The sequence below is a fragment of the Rhipicephalus sanguineus genome, unplaced genomic scaffold (assembly GCF_013339695.2).
Source record: "Rhipicephalus sanguineus isolate Rsan-2018 unplaced genomic scaffold, BIME_Rsan_1.4 Seq671, whole genome shotgun sequence".
Taxonomy (NCBI): Eukaryota; Metazoa; Arthropoda; class Arachnida; order Ixodida; family Ixodidae; genus Rhipicephalus; species Rhipicephalus sanguineus.
The window spans coordinates 3802-31745 of record NW_023615737.1 but is presented as its reverse complement, the minus strand read 5'-3'; the positions used below and the strand labels follow the sequence as shown (position 1 = coordinate 31745).

General features: G+C 45.6%; 1 long non-coding RNA gene across 1 annotated transcript; it reads left to right on the top strand.

The window, feature by feature from the left end:
- Positions 1-1078: 1078 nt before the first annotated feature.
- On the top strand, positions 1079-26605 carry LOC119378071 (uncharacterized). The gene is made up of 3 exons (XR_005180920.2): positions 1079-1221; positions 8934-9005; positions 26526-26605. It is a non-coding gene; the product is annotated as an uncharacterized LOC119378071 (long non-coding RNA).
- Positions 26606-27944: the final 1339 nt, after the last annotated feature.

The window sequence follows — 27944 nt, the reverse complement described above, 5'->3', positions numbered from 1 at the left end:
CAGTTGAAAATTTGTGCCTGTCCTATTGATTGGGTTCCTTTGCCCATATTTAGTTGGCATCGAAAATGTTTTCTTGATATAATTTTTGTAATTACTGTGCAATACAGTTAGTATAATGGTTTGTAAATAGTTTTATGGTAAAGAATTCCTACTGAAAGGGTGGTGACACCCAGTTTTGAGGCTATAAAAAGTCTGTTGTAGGTTTCGTATGTATGTAAGGACACTCAGCACAAAGTGTTGGACACAGCAAACATTTAGAATATATTTTAATTCGCTGACAAAGTGTGCCTAAATGCTCATTTTCACAATCAGGACCCATCACTAGCGCAACTGACACCGATGTCACTGTGTAGGAAGTGTAATGAAAGTTTTAGTGACGTCGGGCCATGTTAGAGTGACGTGAATGAATGATGACCCATAGCTCCGTTGCATACGCAAGCCAAGACAGCATTGGCTGCAAACCTACACTCATTCTTTTTAGCATGCTGCCGAAGTAGCCAAGCTTGCTCGCAATTCGCAAAGTGCTTTGCACCGTCATGTGAACCTGTGAAAGCGACCTTAGAGAATTGTAGTTTGTTCGTGCACTTTGCACTGGGCTACCATAGCTGTAAACATGAGAATGGATAGGTGGTGCCACTTGGCAGCGCTACGATGAAGCAGGCAAGCACAGAATTGTTGCAGTTAATGTGCAATCTGTGCTGCAACATGTCCATGGAAGTCTGATGAAAAATAACCTCTGTGATGGCTGTTAAACCATGGTTATGGGTGCTGAGGCAAGCGTTGGTGCGCACACTACCCATTGGGCAGCTTTGCATCGATGCTAAGCTTGAGGGGTTGGTTCCCAGCTTCGGCGGCTGTATTTCCATGGATGTGAAATGTATAGACCAGCTGCGTAGTCAGATTTAGGCGCACTTTAAAAAGGGGTAGTCTCCTGTGCCTCGTAATCATATCACGGTTTTTGACCCAAGGGTTAAATTTTTGGAACACGCATTGGTGCTTGAGATGCACAGTGTCTTTTTGTATGCATGTGATGCAAGAGGTGGTGCCGCTGCTTGCATAGCATGGTGTGCATTGGTGACCTCTTGAGTGTGACTTTCACACGACAGGGGCTCCTCAGCCGAGGCTGTGGCCCTGAACCTGCTCAGGCGCTTCTCCGAGAAGCAGCTGCCTAAGGCGTCAGACTTGCAGTGGCTGGTCTCAGAGCAGGATGCTGCCCAGTCGGTACGTATTGGCTACCTGGCTCTTACACGTGAATTGCTTGGAGACTTCCAATGATGTTGGCTACCACTCTAATAGTTTATGCTGTAATGCTGTGTAGTGAATTTGTAGTTGTTCCAGTACCTCGTGCACAGTGGCAGAACACACCTGTTCCCCACTCTGGCTGATGAATGGAAACCCGTTGGACACACATGCATGCACGCAAACACACACACACGCACACCTTGGTGGTAATCGTGCTTTTTTAACGTACAGTAACTGACTGAATACACCACAAACACAGCGCGGAACATTGGGCACTGTGTTTGTGGTGTATTCAGCCAGTTCCTGTACGTTACAAAAGCGTGATTATCCCCAAGATGTACAACCAACTAGCCCCTATAGCTGCTCTTAACACACACACACACACACACACGCACACGCACACGCACACACACACACACACACACACACACACACACACACACACACACACACACACACACACACACTCTCTCTCTCTCTCTCTCTCTCTCCCTCTCTCCTATTCCCCACTCTGGCTGATGAATGGAAACCCGTTGGACACGCACGCACGCACACACACACACGCACACTTGCAGAAACAAAAAAAAAAGCCATGCTTTAATTTTTATTTTAAGCGTGCAAAAAAGGGGCAGGACAGAGAAAGGGTAGCTACAGGACAAGTGCTTGTCCTGTAGCTTCACTTCCTTTGGTCTGTCCTTTTTGCGCTGTTAACTGGACGTATACCAACTAGCCCGCTTCTCGATTCTTCGACGGTTCCTTGCTGTATTATTGCATAAAAGTGAGACAAGCTGAATTATGGAAATTTCATTCACAGCTGTGACATCTTTAGTGCTGCAACATCATGAGCTCATTCGGTCTGAAAAATTGAGCAGGATCCACTACTGTAGCATTTGAAAAACTTGGCCACCCCGCTCACTGTAGAATTGTTTCACTCACCTTAGAATTGTTTTTTTTTTTTCAGTGAAAACACTAGAACGAGATTCCTTTTCAAGCTATTGTTTCCGAGAAAGGCATCTGGCAAATCGCTGTTCCTAGTTAATTGCAGAACTGCTTCAGCTTGCTCAGTTTTTCAGACCATTTTTGCGTGCATAATTCTCAGGCGCTAGTTCAGTTTCTCTCTGAGGAGAACCCTGGAGGTTGTAAAGCTTTTAGCGTGGATATCGAAGGCCATTATTACTCCTTGCTGCATGAAGGGGTATTGAAATATGTTAAAGATGGTATTAAAGGGACACTAAAGAGAAACAATGAATTGGTTTAGATTGATAAAGTGTGCTCGGGTAACTCTTGCGTAGTTTATTTCACCACCATAGGTTTATTATTTGCGCGAGGAGAAAACTAAGTTCAAAGTTTCATTTTTAAATTTCGCGCCGAACTTTGTAATTTGTGACGTAAAAGGTTCCAAAGAGTATTTAACGTATTTTGGCGCCACTGGCTCGACGAAATTTCCACATACTCGCTATGGCAAGTCTCTGGCCCCCTCAGAGGACAATGTACTTCGATTTAACTGATTAGGAACTACGTAGGCCCAAGCAGGCGCCGTCAAAAATATGTGACGTCACGCAAATGATGCGGGAATTCCAAGGTGTCGTCGCCACCTGTATTTTCTTTTTGCGCGTTTTCTCGCTTATTAAGCGTCTTCTCGCAGCAAGCGTGGTGTTTTGGTATCGTGGAAGACTACTTTACTAATGCCAGAAAAATCGTTTTGCTCTTTAGTGTCCCTTTAATGAACAAGTGCAGGAAACGGTTTTCACTGTTAAGTGCAGTGTCTGCGGAGGCTTTTATAGAAATCCTTTCCATGTATTTAAAGTGGACGCTGGTAGATTGGAAGGAAGGCGTTGATGCGCAGAAATCAGGATTTTGCATTGCCTCCAAGGTTGCTCCGATTCTTAGTGATTTGTACCTTAGCATGATCGACAAACGTGTAGAGGTTGCCTTAGGTGATTGTATTAAGATTTTTCGATACGTGGACGATTACTTGATTTTCTGTAGGGGTGGTGGCTTTGAATCGGTGGAACGTCAGTAAGCGAACAGTTTGAATGAAACGGAGGAGGGCTTAACTGCACTAAAGAATCGCTTCAGAATGATGGAATACAATTTTTAGACATTTGCTGATCGTTTCAGGAGAACCACGTTTGCTGGCAATATTCTCCTAGATCTTCAAAACCGCTGTTAAACTTCTCGTCGAAACATTCTAAGGGTGTAAAAAACGGTATAGCCATGTCGCGCCTTAAGTATTCTCTCACTAAGTCATGTGAACACAAAATGAGTGCCAGCTTTAACGCACAGGTTACGCGTCTTTTAGGTGTAGGTTGCCCTAGCATTGCAGTGGCCACTGTCGCTGAACGCTTAAAGAAGTTCGTTTTGTTAAGTCCGAGCATGTTTGCAGAAAGCGATAGAAAAAAGCGTGTCGTCGGTGTTCTCTACATTCATTGCGTATCTCATAGGCTAAAGAAAGTGGGTGTAGATACGGCGTTAATGTTGTTTTTACGGCTGCCAATAACCTAGGTAAGATCACGACCTCCTCTATAAACTTACGACCTGCTCACCGGCGCCATCCCTACGGAGGCGTGTGGAGCTAAAAATTGGCGTGTAGGGACCTGAGGTACCGCCAGGTGCCGCCACAACTTTCCCCCATAGCAGACGATGCACGACCGTTGTGGTGCACTCGTGTGTGCGCGTTCCTCTCATTGTTTTTCTAGTCTCTAACGCGTGGATCGAGCAATCCATTGATTTAACGTCTCGAAGCAACATTCTGGCTGTGAGACGCACCGTGGTGGATGGCTCCGGGAAGTTCGTTACTGGATCTCAATCTCTGCGCGAGCGCTTTTGCGTCCCCATCTAAGTGCAGGCAAACGAAAGCAATATGCGACACATAACCCAGAGAACGTAAGCCTTATTTCCTCACTTTATTTTGTGCAGCGGCGCCTTACCTAACCGCTGTCTAGCAGCCGCAAAAATAATTCGTTCGTGGGCGAGACGGTGCGATCTTGTAACAAGTTGAAACCAAAGTTTCTACGACGCAAATGAAGACGACATACGGTACGAACGACGCATGTGATGACCCGTGTAAGTTTTCATGACCTGCCCGTCGCCCTTCAAGTATATCGTTGTCATACTGTACACGGAGGACGACAGAAGGGCGCAATTGTGCTATCGTCTGGGTGGGGTCTAGCGAACGTCTAACGATGGAAGCGTGCGACAAAACCGGCGGATTATCATAACGTTGTTACAGCAATTTCTCGCACATACAAATATTATCAAACACAGTTTATTGCAGTTATGGCCTCTGTTCGAGCGTCGCTGGCATTGCCGCGTCTCACACCGGCGATGCGACCACGCTTTTACTGCTGGAGCATTCACATACAAAGCGTTACGAGACAACAGCTCTTGCGTGCTCTATTTCCATCATAGGAATAACGATGTATAGAAACGCGAGTTTCATTTATAATCTAAAGCATGATTTTTAACTGGCTAAATCACTTTGCACTGTCCCTAGTTATATTCCACGAACTTTTAGCATTAACCCACATAGTATTTCCCACCATGTACTATTCCTGATGCTGCCTGAGGCTTCAGCTGCCAATTGTTTCATTCACAACATCATAGGCGTGCGCAGTGGGAGGGCAGGGAGGCCCCCCCCTCCTAGTCACCTAAGAGGGGACGCAAAGTCTGCCCAATACATTGACTTAATAGGGAGGGGGGGCACCGCGATGAGCCTTCGCCCCCTCCCCCCTCCCAGGGAACCCTGCGCACGCCATTGCACATCATGCGTGTGATGCATGATGTAATCAAAAGCCTCTGTGGCATGAGATTGAAGAACGAAATTTTATTTCACCTGATGCCTTCACACTTACAATAAAATGCTTAGCAGACAAGTCCCTTATGACCGCTATAATTTAAGCTTATGGGTCAAACGAATGTCTTATTCCCAGAATCAATGGCACACTGCAGTACCAGTAGTAAATAATAATCTAGTCCAAACATTGCTTTTGAAGCATCAGATACCAATACAGGAAAATCTAATCTGCAACGAAAATGTTGATACCTGCAAAATGCAATTTATTAGTGCACAAAAACATTAACAGTGCAATCAACAATACCTCTAGTAAAAAAAGTGAACAGTACAACCAAGGACACAAAGGAATATATATGCACATTCTACCTAGCACCCCACGCTTTTCCTACAGTCCATCAGCATTCCATCTGCAATAACTACTGGCAGAACTAAAATTCAGCCCTGTTCAAAGCAAAATACTGCCCGAGGATCCAGTAAACACTGCTTTTGGGACCAGACAAAATCTCCCAGATATCCAACAACTTTCAAATATCTCAATGCAGGGGTGAAATATCCGATGTCATTATCATGGCCCGACTATTCTGTGTCCACTGCAGGGTAAAGACCTCTCGCAATGATGTCTTGCCCCGTCTTGCACACGCCAATTCCGTTTTATCCCTCAATTATCAATTTTTTAATTTCATCAAGCCACCTAACTCGGCTGTTTACCTCGGCTGCGCTAGCCATCTCTCGATATCCACTCCGTCGCTCTCGCTACACGTTGGTTATAGGTCCTGTGCACTACGTTGCTTGCCCAGCTCTACTTTTTTTCTATTAAAGATAGATGTGACAAGCGATAGCCTTCGAGTGCCACAACGTCAAGCGAACGCACGCACGCACCAAGCAGAACAGCGGCTTGGCCTTTGGCGCCTGCAGCGATGGGGGTAAGTTGTGGCGCCAAGGCGTGCTGCGGCACTTTGGAGAACTAAAAAAAAAAGCAAACAAGCAAAAGCGAATCTGGCGAAACGGGGAGCGGCGGCATGAGCAGGTCGTAAGTTTATAGAGGAGGTCGTGGGTAAGATATGTGCCACCATACGAAGAAAGAATAAGCAGGGGATAGACAAGAAGTGGACTGACATTTGTTTTGTGAAACATACCAACAAATTTACTGATTGCCGTACGGGTGTGGTGTATAAAATTCCGTTTAGTTGCAGCCGCTTCTACGTAGGGCAGACGGGTCGCTGTGTTAACCAGAGATTAATGGAACATAAGAAATCACTATCCAGAGGCTCACCATCGCATCTATCTTTACATTGTCGAGGGTGTAAGTGCACGCCAAAATTCGATGAATGCGCGATTTTGTACCAGCACAGGAATGAAGAAACATGTTTAATAGTTGCGGCCTGGCATATCGATAACAATGGTAGTGCATGCGCGAGCCATCCATTGCTTAACCTGCATAAAGAAGAAATCAAGTTTCTGAATAGTTATCTCTCACGTAGACCACCACGCGTGCCAGATTGATAGGTTTGTCTATTGCATGGGCATGCGCAGATAAGTTTTCGTGCCTTCTTTCTTTTAAGTCATTGTGCGCCTCTTCAGTTGTTAGTGGACGTTTGTGGTATCCTGACTTCTTCGTTGTGACCGTGTTTGCACGCCCTGTATTTTAGAATGAATACTTATCAATTACCTCAGTCCTTTATTATTCTTGGCCACCATTATGCACTGGTTCAAGATAAGTCAGTGCTGTCACACACTACCAGTAATCGTGTTTGTTTATGGGAAAGTTTAGTTGGGAAGTTAACCTTTAAACGTCAGTGTAGTCGACGTGCCTGGTAAGCCCACGATGCACACACTACTCCATTTACAAAAACATGTTGATCCACCTCATAACGCTTGACCCAAAGTAAAAAAAAAATGCAGCATAGACAGCTACTCGCTGACTGCTTCGCATGAAACTGATTCCCACAATGTGTGGGATCTGCCGAATTTTTTTTATATCGACCACCTTTTGCAAAAGCAGTGCACTCCACAGAAAAGCTTTTATTTGCAGTAATAGCATTGTAATTGCTTTTACATGGACTTTGACATTTTACTCAGCAAGTCAGTGATAGCAGTCAAATCGGTAAGATAGACTGGTTGGTTGCTGGATCATGTTCGCTGTGCATATATGAAAAATCAACACACAAAAAAAAACAGTAGTAGGCTGGCTGTTCATCGCCTGAATTTAATCCGCAAAAATATCAATATGCACACACCAACATACCATTCTACTTGTGCCAGGTTTTAAAAGCACAGATAACCAGTCAGAACACGAACTGAGATAACCACACCAATGGAAAGATTGTCTATTGTATTGTTTAACCTATGTGGAACAGCGGAACACATACGTCCCACTTTTCGGTTTGCAGGAAAAATTTTCTCCCACATCACCCGTTGCAATTAGCGCAACGATAAGTCACTCATATCTACCTAAGTGTTTGTATTCTCGAGGAAAAATCTTTTACTACACTTTCGAAGGGCGGAAGTAGTGTTACAGTGACGTTGAATTTCGATAAATTTTTCATGATAGCTTCTGAATTTTCTTCTTCCAGGTAGAAATAACCTACCAATCAAAATACCGGATAGTTTCCTCTTTTTCTCGTTTTTCAGAGAGATGATTTTAGCTTCCATTCATCACGTGCTTTTGTAAATTTGTGGAATAACATGACTGATAAATGCAACGAAACAATCCCCTGTGATATTGCCATGCTCATTCCTCGGCGTAGTTGCAGATATTGATGAGTGGAAATATTTTTCTTGATATCACATACCTCTTGAAAAGTAGGCGCATATTCAGGGACAACAGCTGTACTAGACAATTTCGACAGCCAAAGCAAGGACAGGCAAATGGACAAAAAAAGATTGTGCATGCGGTGAAGTAAGCTTTACAGGAACAGACCACTGCGCTATGACGGCTCACAAAAGGCGCAGGTGCAGGTGGTGTTCTACTGCTGGAATGAGATCCCCACAACTTTTTTCCGCACACCTTAACGAGAAGCGATACTCTGCCACTTGCTTCGGCTGTTTCATCCCAAATACCTGTTGATGCAATCTCGAGGTGTTGCTTTCATGAGACAGTAGGACAGTGTTTTCCCACTTTTTAAAAACACTCATGAGTCAGTGGAACATATATGTCGCACTTTTTTTCAGTAAACTACTGGCTTGATTTTGATGAAATGTGTTTTATACTATTTCTTTGTAGCTTATATGAATATACCACAGCCGGTTTTCATATGATCGTGTCAAAAATGTAGGCAAACCTACAAAACGTTAAAACAAACCCTGTTTTTCTCGTTAAACGTGGATTTATATTTTTATTTCTTCACTCAAAATTACTTTTGGCTCCTCTCGTGGCAAAAAAGTGAAGATGCACTTGTTGGCGATCATGTGTCCATTTACTTGCGTGCGCCATCAATTGTCTTTACACATATTAGCATTGAAATGCAACACACTTCTTATTTTAATCTTTTCTAGGTAAAGACATACAGCTACGCTTCGTTTTTACTGAGTAGAACGGTGGCGCCACCTTCGCTTGACGTATGATCCGATGCTCATGAGCGGCAACATGAACCTTGTTAGTTGAGGGCCTAGTGGCACCTGCCGACGAGTTGGAGAGGTACGCTCCAGCAACGCGTTGCGGGAGCTGATCGCAGAGTTCGCGAGTCGCGCTAGTTCCTTCATGAGGTCAAAGTGCATAAAGTCATAGTTCACACTAGTAAGCTTTGCAGTGCAGAGGCAAATTTGCGAGTTCGTTATTTTTGTTTAGATTTAGTGCATGTTCTCTGGTTCGCACATTAACACAGCGCCCAGTCTGTCCGACATAACACTTGCCACACATGTGTGGTGTTGGAGCTGAAATGAAAGGACGTTTCAGCTGCTGCCCCTGCCTGATGCCTGGCCTGTTTCACCCGACCAAGTGGAGGAGGACTACTATGCTTTGCACAAGGTGAGCGATGTGGGGGATAGCCTTGCGTCACATCTCTTAATGTACTATATGGCCTAAGTACCGGCTGGTAGTTTTTCATAGCAGATCTCGCATGTTGAGTGCCCTGGGAAAAGCCAGCCAAGGATCCTGTAGGTACACACTGCATCTTCCTTGCTGGATCCGAGACACTGCACCTCTCGTTTAAACAAAGTGATCTGTGTATTGTGATGCAGGATTGCTTTAAAGGCCTCTTTTGTTATATTTAATATTCCCCGAGACATTGTCACGATAACTACCATTTCATAGCATGCACAAAAAAATTAATTAATTTTCATGTATGATCAAAGATTACAACGCATTGGCTGCTTGTGTCTTCATAAGCGGTAATGTGAGTGTTTTCCAATGTGTAGTCGAGTCTATTATTGATATATAGTTCTTGTGCCTTTCTTTTAGTTGGTTATCGTAATCTTTCGTTCCCACTGTAAGTGTCATGCATTCATATATAATATATGAATTGATTCTATGCATGTGTGATTACATATATTAAAATTTTTGTATGTACTACCACTGTGCTAACATGCAATGTAATGTAAACTTTTAAATGCGAAGCATCTTATGGCGGACTTCAATGCGGTGGTGGTGGTGGTGGTGGTGGTGGTAGTAATGTGCGGCGGGACCACCCTTACTGCGCATGCGCAGTAAGGGTGGTCCCGAGGAAATGTGTGGACCCTCTCCACACATCTCTCCACACTCCCCCTCTCCACTCCCTCTCTGAAACGCGGGCTCAACATGCCGAAACGCTGTTTCGCATCGCCTCATGGTCCCCTTTAGCGGGAAATGGTGTATTTGTTTAACGTAAACCCCCACCTGTTTGGTCTTCTCAACTGCAGTAGTTTCTAAATAAATTAGTAAATTTGTATATATATATCTGCTCATCGTCAGCCTATCCTCTGGAGCAGGGGTCGGCAACCTTTTGAGGCGGAGGGCCGAGTTGCGTGAAGCCGACTTGTCGATGGGGGCCGCATAGTGGGGTGGGGGGTGCGCTTTGCTGGCAAAGAGAAAAAATTGCGCAAATGGACAACAATGTAAAGAAACTGGAACAGAAATATAGCAATGATGTTTATTTTCAGCACACCTGTCACAAAGTTGCAATTTACACACAAGTTACCAGTAAAAACGCCATTTGAGGTCAAAATTGCCATGTTGGCCTTCAGATAATTAGGAGAGCGGAGGTTGCATAATACTGCCACAGGTTGCCGACTCCTGCTTTGGAGGATGATGGCCTCTCCCAGTGATCTGTGATAACCTTGTTCTGTGCAAGCTGATTTCAGTTTATGCTTGCAAATTTCTCAATTTTGCTACACCTCACCCTTTGCCTTCTCATCCCTTTGTGTCGCTCCAGTTGACCATCACTTATCTGTCCTTCTCATGGCATAACTTTGCCTGAACTAGTTTATTTCTCTTAATGTCAGCTAGGTTATGGACTACTCCTGTTTGCCCTCCAATCCACTCTTTTTTAATTTCTTTCCATCTTTTAATGTTGTGCCTGACATTTTTCGCTACATTGCATGCTGTGTGGTTCTGAACTCCTCAGGTTTTGATGTTATTCTCAAATTGTGTGCTCTATATGTAAGAACTGGAAAAATGCATTGGTTCTACATTTTCCGTTTTGTGACAGTGGTAAGGGACAGTCATGAGTTGAGAATCCCTGCTCTATGTGAATTTTTTTTACAGGAGTAGGCTCCTCTGTTAGTATTTGACTAAGCTGTACATACTCTTCTGCAGATACTAGGGTTTACTTGTCTATCATAAATTTTTATTGTTTTGCCAAGCCACTTGGTATTTTCTTTGTGTTCTGTATATTATGCAATCTCAAAATACTTCTTTCGCCGGACCACTGGACAGTTTCTTTGTCTTCTGTGTATTCTTCAATCACAAACAATTTTTTCCTAGACCACTTGGTATTTTCTAAAACTCCTGTGTATTCGTCTATTACGAACACTTTGCGATACACTGGGCATTTTGTCTTCTCTATATTCTATCACCAACTCATTCTTTTGTCAGACCACTGGGTATTTTCTGTGTCTCCTGTATATTCTTCTGTCTCAAACCATACCAGACCACTGGGCATATTTTTGTCTTCTGTATATTCTATCAGAAATTCTCATTCTTTTGCCAGACCACCTGATTTTTTTTGTATCCTGTATATTCTGTCACAAACTCCCATTCCATAGTCAGACCACTTCGTATTTTATGAGTGTCCTGTATAATCTATCACAAACTCTTTCTTTTGCCAGACCGCTGGGTGTTTTAACCTCTTGTTTATTGTTGTTCTGTATATTGTTCTATCACAAACTCATTCTTTTTCTGAACCACTTGGTACTTCATAAGTCTCCTGTATAATCTATCACAGACTCTCATTCTTTAGCCAGACTGCATGGTTTTTTTTGTATCTCCTGTTTATTGTTGTTCTCTCTCAAACGCCTTTCGCAAGACCAATGGGCATTTTCTTTGTCTTCTGTATATTCCTCTATCACAAACTCATTCTTTTGCCGGACCACTTGGTATTTTCTGAGACTCCTGTGTATTGTATCACAAACTGTCATTCTGTTGCTAGACCACTCGGTACTTTCTTTGTTGTCTGTTTAGTCTTTTATCACAAACTCATATCATCTGTGATTCCATCATCGCCAGCTGCTTTTCCATGCGGCGTATCGTGAATGGCCTTTTTAACCTCGTCGGTAGTTACATACGAAACTGCTGTATCTTGCTCGATCAGGTTGTCAATAGGGGTGTGCGAATATCAAATTTTTCGAATACGAATCGAATACGAATATCCACCTTCGAATATCGAATCGAATATCGGATATCAAAGGAAAAATGCCTCCACAGTAACAATATTTTATTTACCATGTAGCTATTTGAAAAAAAAAAAAAAAAACATTAACAGCCTGACTGGCAACAAAACATACACTGCTGTCTCCAGAACACAATGTCCAGGCTAGCACAATGCACATCACAACACAAGCAAATATCACGGCACAATAAAAGTAATGACAAGATGTTATCATGAAGAAATATGAGTTGCTCCACATGATCAGGCAGCAGGCGCGCCCTTCTAACAGAGACAGCCCCCCCCCCCCCCCCCGCCACTGAAAAGGCACGCTCGCTTGGAACAGAAGTGGCTGGTATAGGGAGGTACATGGGGCAAAGCTTTGCCAGACTGGGGTATCTGAAGGTGCCTACAGTCCGCCACCAGTCACATGGGTCACTGTCTTCCTTCAGAAGTGGTCCCGCATAGTGAACGAGTGGTAGTGCGGCACGTTACGGCCGCATAATATTCAAAATGTACGGTTACATGATCGCCAACAGCGCTGCACGTCGGAAATGCACCAGCAATAAATCATACGTATCGGGGCGCTGATCGCAGGTAGATATCGTGCCTCCGTGTACTTACGATGTTTATCGCTCCTCTCGGCAACGTTTTTAGCGATACGAACGCAGCAGAAATGTGGAAGACGAGTTATTGTATGCATGATAATCGAATAGCATATTCGAAGTTTTCGAATATTCGAAGTTATCGAATATTCGAAGCTTTTCGAATACACGATTTTCGAATCGAATACGAATATTTCGAACGTAATATTCGACAAATATTCGAAACTTTTGAATATTCGCACACCCCTAGTTGTCAACCTTTCAGGGACATTTCGTTTGATATGCATGTTGGCAGGCTGTGAGAGTGCATGTGTAGTTGAGAGATGCAATGACGTCTCGTCAGTTGCAAGCATAGGTCGGCAAAAACTGTGGAGCTCACTCAAATGCACTCATGAAATATATTTTGCCTTTAGGGTTCCATCGGAGTCAGACTCCCCAAAATTTTCATCATCCGGACTCACTCGGACTCAGACTCACTGAAATTTTTCTCAACCGGACTCACTCGGACTCAAGCTCACCAAAACATTGCTCAGTCGGGCTCACTCAGACTGACTCATGGCTCAGTCTGAGTCTGAGTGAATTGGAGTGAGTCGACTCACGAGTCCACTAGCGTATAATTAAAGGGACCCTGAAACGGTTTTTTGAAGTCTTGTCAGCGTTTAGGCAAGACCATCCCTAAATCATTCGCACCAGAAATTAAGCGACGCATCGTGTACCAAGGCCACTACGGACAATTATATATATACCCTCCTCCTCACCCTGCCTTGCACCCTCAACTCAGACACGGTGCCATCGCTGGCGATCGCAGCGCTGTCATAAGCGCACTCTACAGTTTGAGCTTCGCCCAGTCATGGCGTCCGATATTGCGCGCCGACAGGTTACGCGCAATCTAGGTTACGCGCAATCTCAGTGTGCCCGGCAGCACGCCGCTCGCGGAGTGGTTAATATTTGCTCCGACAGGTGTCGCCACACTACCAGTCGATCTTATTTTATTCTCCTGTATGGCGACAACCTGCAAAAGCATGCGGACAAACAAAAAGAGCTCGAGAACGATCACCAATAAGTGTAAACCCTGGCAATGTGGTTGTGTCTTCAGGGGTGAAGTTACAGCCGCAGACATGTGGATCGTGGCGTTGAACGGATAGCGAGAGCGCGATGCTCATTGCAGCGACGAGCTGAAAGGATTCCGCTCGCCAGATGCCTCACAAATATTGCACGATGTCGCAGCTACAAGTCACCAGTTGCTAGATATATCGTACACAACACGGCTAGGGCAATTCATTTTGTCCAAGAAAAGAAACCTCGAGATAAACACTCTCGCTCAGCTCACGTCAACACAGAGCACGTTGTAACACAGGCAGACGACGCTCGTTGCCCACAGGAGGTTCAGTGACGTGGACTGGACATATTCAATCAGATCAGCCGCCTGCGTGACGTCGCGCTTCCAGTGCAACACGCACTGGAAGTGGGCGGGGATCACAGCTGAGCCGCGGTGATCGGTGGTGATTCGCAGCTTTTAAGCCGTGTAATAAATTACACAGTTTACACACATAGCTTAAATTGGTCTGTAAATGATCCTTATGACTTGCTCTACCGGCCCAATGTGTTCGTACAAAATCGTCAAAACCGTTTCAAGGTCCCTTTAACTTTTTCGACCCAAGTGTGAAAGCTTTTTAGCATCAACTTCTCATATAATAGACCTTTTTCAAGCACACGAGCGCCACCAACGGTCGCGTAAGTGCTTATGGGAAAAGTGCTTATGGAAAAGCGAGCCTCGCGCTTCGGCCTTCCACTTGTGCCGTGCTAGCACTTCTCAGATCAAGTGGATTTAGCAAGGGGCAACATATTACTGCGTAATTCAATCATGAATTTTTTTGTTTAGCTGGGATTACCTGTATGATTTTTGTCCAGTGTTTCCGTGTGCCACTGTTGGACCAACTAAGCTTCTCAGAAGTGCCATTTTACAGCGAAAGCTGTTATGAGATCACAACAAGGGCCGTTTTTGGCGCCGTAGTTGTCTGCCGCCACCGCCGGTGTCCGTAACCACTATCGCTCGAAATAAGAAAAAAAAAACGAAATAACAAAAAAAAATTCCAGGACGGAACGAGTTTCGGACCTGGGCCCTCTGCGTGGGAGCCCAGTGCTCTACCTCAGAGCCATGCCGGTGCTTGAAACTGCTTTGCAAAAAGACCCCATACAGGCTTCATGTCGGGAAGGAACCACATAAACATATGTAATGTAGCGTAGTAGAAGAGTAAAACATCAACCAAGCGTCACACAATGCCAATTCTGTAACCATGCGCGTCACATAATGCGAATTGCGCAACGAGTGGGTTGTTGAATGCTTCCAATCCATTACAAAGGGTTCTGCCATGATTCATCATCGTCATCAGCAACAGCATCAACAAAGTGCACATAATGCCTTAGAGGTGCTTAGCGGGTACCACGGTTCTCCACAGAATGACGAAAAATTGCATGGTGGCTGCTTCCCTACTTCACAAAAATTATGATGATTTGTAGCGTAGTGGGTTCCACGCAAGTTCACTTGTATTGGTTGCCAAGGAAGCCCATAACGCTCCCATGATCCATTTTCTCAGGGTCTCAATAAAGTTAATTCCCTCCATCTCTCCCTTTCTCACGTTAAAGTATGTCATAAAGCGTGGTGGGAGAGTTAAATAACGACCGGGAGTCACGCAATGCGAATATCGTAACTAGTGCGTCGTGTAAAGATTCCAAGCCATTACAAAGAACTCAGCCATAATTCTTCATCAGCCGTCGAATCAACAAAGTGCACATAATGTCTCAAAGATGGTACCTCGCATCTCCGCAGAATTACGAATAATGTCGTGGTGGGTGCTTCCCAACTTCACAAAAATTATGATTTCTGCTGTAGTGGGTACTTTGCTAGTGTACTTTTATTAATAGCCACAAGAAAGTTTATAATGGGCTCTAGAAATGCCGCTCTTCTAGCTTTCGCTGTGACTGTGCTGCGCTTTCCGCGCAGGCCTGGTGTTTTTTTTTTCTTTTTGGCGTCAGCACGTCCTACGACATAAATTAAAGAAAGATACAACTCAGTTTCCTAGATGAATTTCAGGAGTGGTCTATGCAATTCGCGAATGCATTTGGAATCGATGTTCATTGACACTTTCTATGAGCATAAGGTGAGATTCTGATGTTTAAAGAGTATACAAGCGGGTATAGTCGGCATTTAGTAAAATTGGATGGAGGGTCGATCCAGAATTTAGGTTCCCAAAGTGCTCCACCAGCACAGGAAGGTGCGAGGCGAAATCCGCCAACACCGATGTGTGCGGCTGTTCCCCCACTCTCGATTCTGCCCGGCCGCGCTTCGCTGCGCCGCTTAATATTGCCTCAGCAGCCATCCGATATGGATGTGCCCATTGTTGCTCCCGCCAAGTGCGAGATTCGTTTTGTAATTTGCTTTTTGCACGTGAATATCCATCGTCAGTTGACTGGGGTGTATTGGGACAAGTGTATTTTCGTTCAACACATCCAAAAGATGTGCAGGGAGTCTAGTGCCGGTCGGAAGGACGTCTACGATGGAGAAGCCACTGGAAGACCGTCCGTTGTGGAGGTAACCGTCGGGTTGGTGGCGGAGTTCTACGACATTGGAATACTGAAATTGGGGCACCGTCTACAAAAGCTGGTAGAAAAAGATGGCAATTATGTCGAAAAATAGAGCAAAGTGTCTTCTTTCCAACGATGTACATTGCTGTGAGAATAAACTGTGTTGTCTGTTTGTAACAATGATGGGAACCTTATTTCTGGATCTACCCTGGTGCGTTCACTACACAGCATGCCCATCGCTCGCACCATAGGTACAAACGATAAGCGTGTACCACCCTTCCTTGACACTAACTGTAATTTTACAAACAACAGTTGTGTTTTCGCGTGTTGGCTCATAGGTAGCCACATCGTAGATATGTATAGTCGTGAGCAATATGAGATGGAACACCTAAGTTGCATTTTAAAACTCACAGCGGTTAAATGCAGTTGGCAAGCGCAGAAGTGTTCCTGACACTAAATACTCAATCGCAAAGGTATATCTTGCAATTCCATACGTCACATTCATATCAGTATTATGAGTAATTATCGAATAAACATGAATTCGGTGTTCCAGCTCATATTACTCACGATAATACGTATTGCTTTCCGCAAGTGATAAAGCGCACGCTGCCTAACTGGCACAGCCTATATACATTCGCTCAGGGATACGTGCACTGACTGCGTTATTTCGTTCACATTTTATGCGTAGAAATAACTTGCGGGGGTGTTCGGATAATTGTAGTATTTACGATTCAAGAAGATTCAACAAGCGGCGGCGCATTCTTTTCGTTTCGGGCTCCCACATCGGCAACGATAAGCGGCCGACCGGACAGCAGGCTCGCTCGACGTGTACACTTTTCCCATAGTGCTCTGCGGGCCCGCGGCACATTGTGGGATTACTTGATGAAGGTCTCTTGGTGCTCTGCTTGGCGCGTTTTGATCTGGTACCTTCAAATACGAGTTACTGATGGTTACAATCGAGTAAGGACATTTTTATTGAAAGAGGTGACTTGCACGAGATATCTTTATCAAGAACTTCCCATGAAAGATATCGCTGGAGAAAGAACAAACCCCCCTCTGCAACTCACGCCTCGGAACAATCGATATTGAGATGGCGTGTTAACGATAGTGCTTTTAAGTATGTGTGAGTAGACGCGTATAAAAGTGAGTCGTGATAAGGCTGACAGTAATGCTGAAGGTTAGTAGATAGGACCATAGGTCGGCAAAAAGATGTGGAGCTCACTCAGACTGACTCATGAAGTATATTAGGGACGAAGCTCCTTATAGCGAGACCTGGTCGGTTGTCGATCGTCGATCCATCCGGCGTACCCCGTAGTGTTCCCTTATCGTACAATAGAGGGCGCTGTGCCATAGAGATGCATGCCACGGCCGCTGGATAAAGAGCGCACGGTACGGCCTGCCGCGTCGGGCGGCTTTCTATGGGAGAGCGCGTGTTGGCCCTAGTTGCAGTTGCGGCCGCTGCGGCGCGACGGGGCGGGGAAGGGGAAACGGGTGCCGGCGGCTCCGTTGGGGCAGCAGCCGCAGCAAATTAGTTGGTGGTGGTCACAACAGCGGCTCAGTCAGCTGTTCTAAGCGGTTTTTTTCTATCTCATCTATCTCAGTCATAACATATGCATTCAGTTGAGTTCGTTCGCGTAATCTGGTTAAATAGCCACTTAAATTTCTGTGTACGTGCCGAGCTCCTGGCATTTTTATTTCCAGGACTAACTTTTTGCTGTGTGTCTGAAAGAATATTCCACAGTGCGCGTAGCAACATTATATGGCGCTGAATGTGCAAAAAAAGGGGTTGTTATATTTATGTGCGTGTAATAAATGCATCGTTTGTTATTTTAACATATTGATCTCCGTGACATTTCTTCAGAACCTTTCTGAAAATGCTTGACAAGTATTTATTTGAAACATCTGACAATACACGTTCATGTTCTTTATACACAGGAAGTGCATGTAAAAACATACGTTGAATCTTTTTCATGATGTCTGATACATGATACTGGGCCGAAAATTAATTCAGCTTCGGATGCTTGATATTAGCGGATTTTACAAATATAGTGACGCACTCCTCGTAACTTTGTTGAAAAGGCTGCGGAATTATATATTCATTAGAAGTGGCTTGCAAATATTCTTGACAGTTCTTAGCAGGGCAATGGCATCGAATTGATATATATGTATATAAGGGCGATCACTGGAGTGACTAATATCTCGAAGAATCAAGCTACATAATAAAGTGGCTGACTGGGCTAGTTGGTTGTGCATACTTAAGGTTAACAGCGCGAAAATAAGACACGGCGGACAGCAAAAGGACGAGACAAGCGCTGACTTCCAACTGAATTTTTATTGAAACGAATGCTCTTATATACCCGGGTTAACAGAAAACAATCGGTAACAGAAGGTGAAAACATAAGCAAAGATATGAAATAACTATACATCAACTATCACTGAGCCTGCTACGTCAACTCGCGCATCCCAAAAAACAGAGCTCCCTGTCTGACAATGCAATTGATGGCTTGCCTACGCACGTGCCCCTTTCACGCGCCATGTTTTCAGAACGCATTACAGAGGTCCTGCCATCACGTTTTGGAAACCAGTCTCCTGGCACAGTCAAAGCGCCTAGAAAGAGAAGGGTACCCGCGCCAGTTGCTTATTTCTGTGGCAGAGGCAATGCACAGAAAGAGAAAACGTAAGGGCAGTGACCGTAACGAAGAGCGCAACACAGCGGAGAAGCGGGAAAAGTTGGCGGTCATTCCGTATATGCACACGGTTTCACATCGCCTAAAGAAAATAGGACAACGCCTCAACGTGAAAGTTGTTTTCAGTGCTCCAGACAAATTGGCCCAGTTGGCTAATAGGACCTGCCCCGTGAAGAGGCGCGGTAAACAATGCGTGGTCAAGCACAGGACGCAGTTTGTCGACTGCGCGCAACGTGTGGTGTACAGGATCCCATTGTCCTGCGGCGCGTGCTACGTGGGCCAGACGGGCAGATGTCTGAACGAGCGCTTACGGGAACACGCCAATAACGTTCGTAATGGCAAAGATGGCTTCCTGGCGCTTCACGTGAGCACGTGTGGGTGCACTCCGCAGTTTGAAAGGACCACAGTCGTGGATAAGATTAAAGAAGAGCATGAGCGTATAATCTCTGAGGCAGCTCAGATGGCGCGTGAAAGGGGCACGTGCGTAGGCAAGCCATCAATTGCATTGTCAGACAGGGAGCTCTGTTTTTTGGGATGCGCGAGTTGACGTAGCAGGCTCAGTGATAGTTGATGTATAGTTATTTCATATCTTTGCTTATGTTTTCACCTTCTGTTACCGATTGTTTTTCTGTTAACCCGGGTATATAAGAGCATTCGTTTCAATAAAAATTCAGTTGGAAGTCAGCGCTTGTCTCGTCCTTTTCCTGTCCGCCGTGTCTTATTTTCGCGCTGTTAACCTTAAGTAAATCAAGCTACAACTGAAGTTTTCTTTAACTCAAGATGCAAAACCACGAAATAGCGGGGATCAACTGAAGCTATATATATATATATATATATATATATATATATATATATATATATATATATATATTCATGCGTGACAATCGCTTACCCGGTCTTTTTCGAGGCGGCCGGGTCAAGTGACAACAACGTTTTTATATTTACACAAGTATACTATAGTAGCACGCAAAACCACGGCTGCTGTAGGACAGTCAAGTACGTATACCTTTGTTGGAGCGAGCACGGGTGCCTTTGTAGAAAATATATATAGAAAAAATAAACAGTAATAGATGACAGAACCACATGACTGAGACTGCCAGAAGACAATCACGTTGGTGTGCAACGAAGATTCGCCAGTGTCTGTACAGCGGCTAACGTCAAAGGAGCAAAACCGAAGGTTTTATGGTCTGCACAGACTGGAAGTAGACATTGGAAGCCAAAATTTGGGCTCACAAGCTGGAAGCATAACAAAAGAATAATAAAAAATAAGAAAACAGAGACGAGTATAAGAAGCATACCCCCCCCCTTTTTTTTTTGTTTACCGTATTAACTTTGTCCCTGTGAGTCGCTCGCAATGTGTGTGTTGGATGCCACGTATATTTGTTTGAAATGAAATCTTGTCGTCGCCCACCAGCCGCTTTTCTGCACTTTTTTTGCCTCCGCATGTTTTGCTCAGGTAAGTTTGAGCCTGTGCCCCGTACCGCTAATGACCACAGACAACCCAACTCTCTGAATAAAAGGGATACACGTGCTTTTCATGAAAACCAACATAGGTACCACATGCAGGGTGTCTACCGAGTTGACATTTCTAAATTCCCTGAGTTTTCCAGGTTTTCCCTGAGTGTTTTTGCTGAAATTCCCTGAGTGAAACAGAACTTTGTTTTATGTCAAGATGGGTAGAGACCATATCGCTCGGTGATGTCACTCTCTAATACGCATTTTAGAAAATGAAAACGACTTAATCCCATTTGAATAGTACATGGAACAGATAAACCTCAATATAGTAAAGTTGGTAAAAGCGGCAACTCACTTCGTTATATCGAAACTTCGTTAAACTGAAATTCGATCTTTCATGCAAGGCATAGTTACTGAAGGATTAATCTTAAACTGAAAAGGCCACAAGAATGCTCGACTAATATGGCAACATGAAAAAACTTTTGTTTATTTTTTTGCGTGAAAAAAAATCAATTTTGTTGAGCATGAGATGCAGCAATCACAGTTAGATGCCTTGCCAGAGTGTCACATGTAAAGACGAAACAAATGCGGGTTTAATGCACTGTGGAATTGCGCTTGTTCTGCTGCTGCGGGTTGTTGTCAAATCCTCGCGCGTTGCCCAGAGCAATGCAACGCCTTTGCTATCATGTTGCCCAACCGAACTATTTACTCTCCACGAACGCACAACATCGAAAACCATCCCACGTTAGAAAAAAGAGTCAGTTTCACCGCGAGAGCAAAATAGTAAATCCGATAGCAACAAAGAGGAATTTTATATGAATATAGGCAAGCAGCTCGCTCCTTCAGGAAACGCAGCCGCTGCACTAAGAGAAGTGCCCTATCTATGATCTATGGCTCAGGGGCGGATTCAGGTACATAATGGGAGGGGGGGGGGGGGACAAAGGCTGAAGCCAACGCTCGGCAGTGCATTTTGGTGGGTCACGCATATTTACAACAGCCCAGAGGGGATTATGGCGGTGCCTAAGAAGTCTTCGTTGGAAATGTGCATAGCGAAGCAGGAAAGGGTAGAGCAATGAGAGGTAGAGAGCAGGGACAAGATTCTCGATCTTTACCCCTTTTGGACAGTGGCAGGCAAAGCAACCTGACAAAGGGGGCAAACTCGACAAGCAAGCCTGACAAAGGAGGTGGACGACAGGCACTGAAGGGAGGGGACGGGGGCTGGCTTGGGGGGGGGGCGATCGCCGCTACCGCCCCCTACCCCGGGATTTGCCACTGCTGTGGCTTCAACGGAAGTTTTGCAATTAGAGCACAACACCTACAAAGGTATGAGCCGTATGCTGATCCCCACTAAAGATACCGCGGCGCACGCGACCACGCCCGCTGGTACAAAGTACGCACTTCCTGTCGGACTCAGCCCCCCCCCCCCCCCCCCTTCCCAACGCGCCGGCTCCTATCCATGTGCCCATCGCGCGAATGAGACGGTCGGCTCGTTTCATCTCTGCTTAAGCCCCGTTCGTCGGCAGCGCTCGCGCACTTTCACTCGCACATGGAGCATGCGACGCGCGGGGTGATGTAATCGCGATTTGGACTTGATAGGGAAGATCATGGCGAAGGCAAAAAATTCGCGTCGGAGTGTCTCTATAATTGCTATCGCAAAAAAAAAGCAATATAGCTGCGGGCTAAGATCGCATGAAAGCACGGCAACAGCCTGAATTACGGCACATCCGATTATGGTGGAAACGTTACTGTTTTCCGACATCGCGCGCCGAATCGAGCATGTGGGACCCGTGCCGGTGTCGCGAATTTCGGTCGCCGCTATGCCATGGCTCTAAAAAGTTTTGTAATTCGGCTTTGTAGCAAACACCCACGTGGTGTGGCTGGTAATTGCCAGCTGCAGCCCCAAAAAATTTCAGTCGACTGCCTAAAACTTGTTTCAGCAGTGCCCTCATCGGGAAAAAAAGAAATAAAAAAGTTTTCACTTGCTGTGAATGGGCCCGTTAGTTACGCTAGCTCTCGCCTGGAAATTTATTATATTCTTCACGGAGTCCTAAATAGCATCTTTGAAGCTCGGGATCAGAGCGAGTGAGCTCTCCGATAACAGCCAACAAGCGTCTTTTTTCTCGCCGATCGGGATGGCTTGCCAGATACGAGCCTTGTCGAAGGCATCCGCTTCCTGCGCGATCGCGATCGCTTGCAAGATAACTCAAGCTCGTTACATCTACTGCTACCGCTTCTATATACAACTAATCATGGTTGTTACTTGACACGCGGCGATAACAAAAACACCATATCGGGCGCTAACGCCACGCGCGAGAAAGATTACAGAACTACACCGCGTACTCCCAGAACATCCTGACAACATTGCGCGATACGATGTGTCGTGGTTCGCGGTTCCCGCATGCCACGCATTAGCCGGATTCTCTCCCACTTCACCGCTCCGAAGGCGATGACAGCATCAAGGTGCGCCACTTCCCCGCAGCCGCAGCGGCCGTTTGATTTGAAAAATGCGTTCACAAAATATCGAGCAAGCGCTACCGCGACTTTCGTCGCCTTTCAATAAAGATACTGTGGATTTTCCCTGATGGGAGCACAATTTCCCTGAGTTTTCCCTGAGAATTTCCAGACTACCCAAAATCCCTGAGAATTCCCGGTTTTCCCGGTTTTCCCGGTCGGTAGACACCCTGCACATGGCATCGCGGGGCAACGCACGCCACCGCAACGCGACAGCGTTCGTAAACAACCGGAACCGATGACAAAGGTGCCGCGGGCTGAAAGGTACGTGGGAAAAAAAAAAGATAGATAAGAGAAAACGGGAAGGTGGTGTCACGGCCGCTGGATTTCAACAACGTTTGCAACAAGCCGCCGTTAGCAGCTAGCAGGGATGAGTCCTGAATTCATAATAAATAAAATAACTTCTCACATTTTGTCCAGATTTTATGTTCACCGTTGAATTCGTTACACGATCATGAAAACGGCGTAACGGGAAGAGACAGAAATACTGAAAAGCTCAGGAATGCAAGCAGTTGTGTTCGTGTGTGTTTCAGCCTTTTCATCACTCTTTCCGTCTGACCATTTTCATATTAATTAATCCGTAACAGCTCGCCCAATTGTCAGTATTGAAGATGCAGTCACTGAAATTTCAAAGTGACTCGAATCTCCTTCTATGAGATGGTCGCACATATGATAAGCAATATTTCATGGCAGTTACATGCAGTACAGTACCGTATGTGTACTATAAACATCTTTGGAGGAAGGAAGAAGTTTATCTTATTTTGTGTAAAATAAACAGCGGCCGCTGCAGTTTCTGAGATCACTTTTTTTGAAATGAAATGATTAAATCTGAAGCGACATACTCAGAGCCAAAATAAAGAATTCCGATGCATTAGGAAAGGTGCAGCACCTCCAGGTTGGTTAGTTGTGGTCTTCTAGGATATTAGAAAAATATGCCCACGCGATTACTTCCGCAAAAAGTGATCGGTGCGCGAAGATGCATATGTGGCAAGGCAAGAACAAAATTCCCAAGCGCTGCAAGAATGTACAAGAAATATCGGTAATTAACTGATGTGTACACGCTAGATAAATTTTAGAAGAAGATTTCGGGCGTCACATGAAGACGCACGCGCTCAAGCATAACTGCCGCAAGCGCGCCGCGCATGTGATCCCGCGGGCGTCCGCGAAACCCGTCCCCGCCCGGTGGCGCCGCGGCGGTGGTCCGGGAAACTAGGCCCGTCACGCCGGTTTCGGAGCACGCGGCAGGCCGTACCCGTGCGCTCTTTATCCAGCGGCCGTGTGCATGCAAACTGCAGTTGGGTGACGATATACTAGATGTCGCTGTACGCATTCTCTGTCATCTCCGTTTCTCGTCTCGTCCGAGAGGGCGCTGTCCCATAGACATGCGTACAATATGGCGGTTGGGTGAAGGTATGCTAGATGCCGTAGGCGATGTAGCTGCTCTCCGATTGGCTGCTGCGCGGGGATCTCTCATTCCCCGGATCGTCGCCGTACGAGTGCGCTTGCCGGATCGTGCTGCTTGGCGGACCATGGACGACGAGGAGCGCCGGGTGCAAAAGGCCGCTGTGGCTCGTGCTCATCGGCAGGATCCCCAGGTGCGAGCTCGAGAGGCCGCCGCGAAGCGAGCGTGGCGTCAGCCGGATCTCGAGGCGGTGCGCGCCCGCAACGCCGCCGCCAAGCGCGCGCGGCGTCAGGCGGATCCCGGGACGGTGCGCGCCAAGGAGGCCGCTGCAAAACTTGCGCAGCGAGAAGCGTACCCGGAGACATCGAGGGCTCGTGCTACGGCTGCAAAACGTGCGCAGCGAGAAGCGGACCCGGGACTGCGAGAGCGGGAAACGGCTGCGAAACATGCGCAGCGAGATTGCTGCTGGGCGAAACCACTGATGATTTCACGGTGTAACCATGATTGCTTCAGGAGCTTCGCCCCAAACTCTTCATCATTCACTCCTTGGATATGCTGTGATTTTTTTTTTGTCCTCAGGGCTCACTCAGAGTCAGACTTACCAAAATTTTCCTCATCCGGACTCACTCGGACTCGGACTCATGAAAATATTACGCAGCCTGACTCACTCAGACTCACGGCTCAGTCTGAGTCTGAGTGAGTCTACTCATGAGTGAGCTTGCCGACCTGTGGTTGCAAGTGATAGTGTCATTTGACATAGCGACAGTGATCGGGTTATTACCCCTTGAAACACTTTTTGTGTGATATGAATATCGGTAGTTTAGAAAAGTGCATGCTTGGGTGAGAAAGTGGTGACTTCGGTGACTCAATAGTGATCACGTCACTTGACATAGTTAAAGTGATCAGGCTGTTAACCTTTTAAAGATATTTCTTTTTGATATGCATGTCGGTAAACTTTGAGAGGGCATGCATATTTGAGTGGTGTGGTGACATCTCGGGAGTCGCTAGTGATAATGTCACTCGACATAGTAACAGTTAACAGGTTATTACCCCTTGCAAGACTTTTCGTTTGATATTATCGGTAGGTTAGAAAAGTGCATGCATGGGTAAGAAGCGTGGTGACATTGCAGTAGTCACAAGTGATAACACATCACATATGAAAGAAGGGCATTTTTTGAGGGATCGTTTCTTTGTTTGACACACCCTTAATGAAAACCAGCAGATAATGAAGCCAAGCAAGGTATAGGGGACGTTAATTGTACTGTTTTAAGTAGTGTAGTAATTGGGATATAGATGTTAAGGACCAAACCTGCAACCTTTGGATTGCATGCCCGATGCTTTTACCACTTGAGCCTGTCCACATTACAGGGTATTTATGTGCAAGCAAACCTGGGAGTGTTATTCAGTGCCAATCGTAGGAATGACGGCAAGTGTGGAATACTTTTTTTCCAGCTGGAAAAAAAGACGCTGCTACATGATGCTGCTATGCGACACTGCGACATGACGTCATGTAGCGTGTAGTACGTGATTCTTTAACGAGTGGACAGTTGACCAATAAGCCCTCGGGGCTTATTGTTTGGCATCGGCTGCCACATTCCCACTGCTTTGCGTGACATTAATTCCACAATTCATGGGATCTGCTAGAATTTTACTTAATAATTTTAAAATGGATAGAACTGCTACTTGCGCTTAAAGGAGCAAAATGAGGCAGGTTGTTTTTCAAGCTGTCTAAAGAGCCTTTATGCCCATACAAAAGGGGCAAATTGGAAGCAAAAAGAAAATATACAACGCAAAGCATATGAGCCAACACTACTTCTTTTAAAAGCAATTCTCACATGCTGCTTGTCAGCTCACGAGTCTCGTGTACGGCGGCAATGCAAGCAGACACACAGCAGCTCGTGTCATATCGTGCTTTGTGGCCACCATGCAAAGGCAACGCAATGCATTGAAAAAGGCAGTCGCTTCCAAGAACATCCTTCCAAGCCGAAGGGGTATTGTTTTATCTCAGTTCGCCAAAAGGGGTGGTTTACTTAGCCAGTTTTGCGCCTGACAAAAAGGTACAAGTGAGGGCTGCTTTGCTGGAGTGACGGTCGCCTTAGCAGCTTAATTTCCACGTGTTGAAGAATCACTGTCAAGAAGCTGGAGGGGGTCCCACCCCTTGGATCCACCACTGGTTGCAAGAGTGATTGCATAGTTCAGAGGCCTGGGGACGTCACATAAGTCACTAGTGATCACATCGTTTGAATGACTTACGGTGACGGCTTATTGTCCCAAGGAAGGCATTTTGTTTGATACGAATGCCACCAAAGTGCACGTGGGAATGAGAATGAGTGTGAATAAGGTAACGTTACTCACTATTGATCATGTGCTGAATGAAACCTCATTGGTCACATGGTGATTACGTAAAGTGCATTGATAGGAGTCAGCTTGCATCCACATCCCTCGTCCTTATTGGTTTCACAGATGCGTCTTCGGGGGAACTCTGAGTGGGCACCACCAAGGGAACAAATCATCTTCAGCATGCAGCCAGAACTGAGGTAAGCATTGCAATTCTTTGATGTCAGTAGCCTTTTAACATTGTGCACTTTGCATTTACCTAACCTTCAGCCATTTCTCTGGTGAATTTGAACAGACCTGGTGTGAACACATGTCCGCAGGTCGAATAGAATGATGGCTGCAGGTACTTTTAGTGTAGCTTAAAGCACCGATAGAATAACTTCTAACTGCACACCCCTGTCGCTGTTGTTCTTGCTGTATTTATGTGTCCATCATTTACTCTACACAACGTGCATATAAGAAATGGGGCTAGAAAAATGTTAGAGGGCCCATTTAAGAATGCTTACACTAGCTACGAAAAACTCACGCGTGTGTCTCACTTGTCCCTGTTTATTTTGCGCAGTTTTTCGTAGTAATGGAGTACCAACTCGCCCAACACTCAGTCCTTTTAAACTTACACTAGCATCAGCTTACAAGCTTGCAACTAGAAGCAGTACTAAGAAAAGCCTTCCTTATGCATTATTATAATGAAGCCAAGGAAAGCATGACAAGCATTGTTTGAAGTTTTGATTTAATTTTGGATTATGGGAAAATGTGAAGTGTGCAAAAAAAAAAGAAAGGCTTACTATTTGTGGGGACTGAAACTTAGTCTTCAAATGTGGCCACTTTGGTCCCTACTGGCAGCGAGATTTTTTTTTGTCCGCTGTAACTCATTTTTTTCTTCATATTATAAATTCCCTAACCTCAGTTAAAAACTACAACATGGCAACTGTGGCTACGATGCCAGGCCTTTTTGTCTGGTGGAAGCCATGCATCACCCTTTCCAATCGTGGAGACCTGCAGCCAGGCACCACTCGCAACACGGCACGCTAGCTTACGTTACTGCGCCATGCCTGTCCTCATAAGCCGCCAGTGACAGCCCCCTCTCCACATAAGCTCGCTTATGTCTGGTGCTGACTCACTGCATGAGATGCACTCAGGGCAGCACACGGGTTCACGCGCTGCGTTAGCAGGCGCTTCTCGTATGTGTGCTCGACTACTCCCTTTTGTGTGATAATTGTAGTGCTGCCGGCAAGCGTACTCTTATCAGTCTTGCGAAGTTACCCTGTATGGCCCACAATCACATGATTGTTGCACTGTGCTGCATCTTGGGTTAATAAACCCATGTTTGTTGGCATCCTGCCTTGAGGGCTTTTTCTGCACCATGTCGGAGAGTAGATGATCCCAACCGAAGTGTCTTTGTGCACTGTGGCGGTGGAGTATGTCTCATCTTTTCTCGGCTCGCAGGGTAAGCTTCGCGCATATTGCTATGGTATGAGCCGGGGCATGATATGAGTCACGAGAGAAGAAGAAGAAGAGGTCTGCCGGTTCGGTCTATGGACGCCA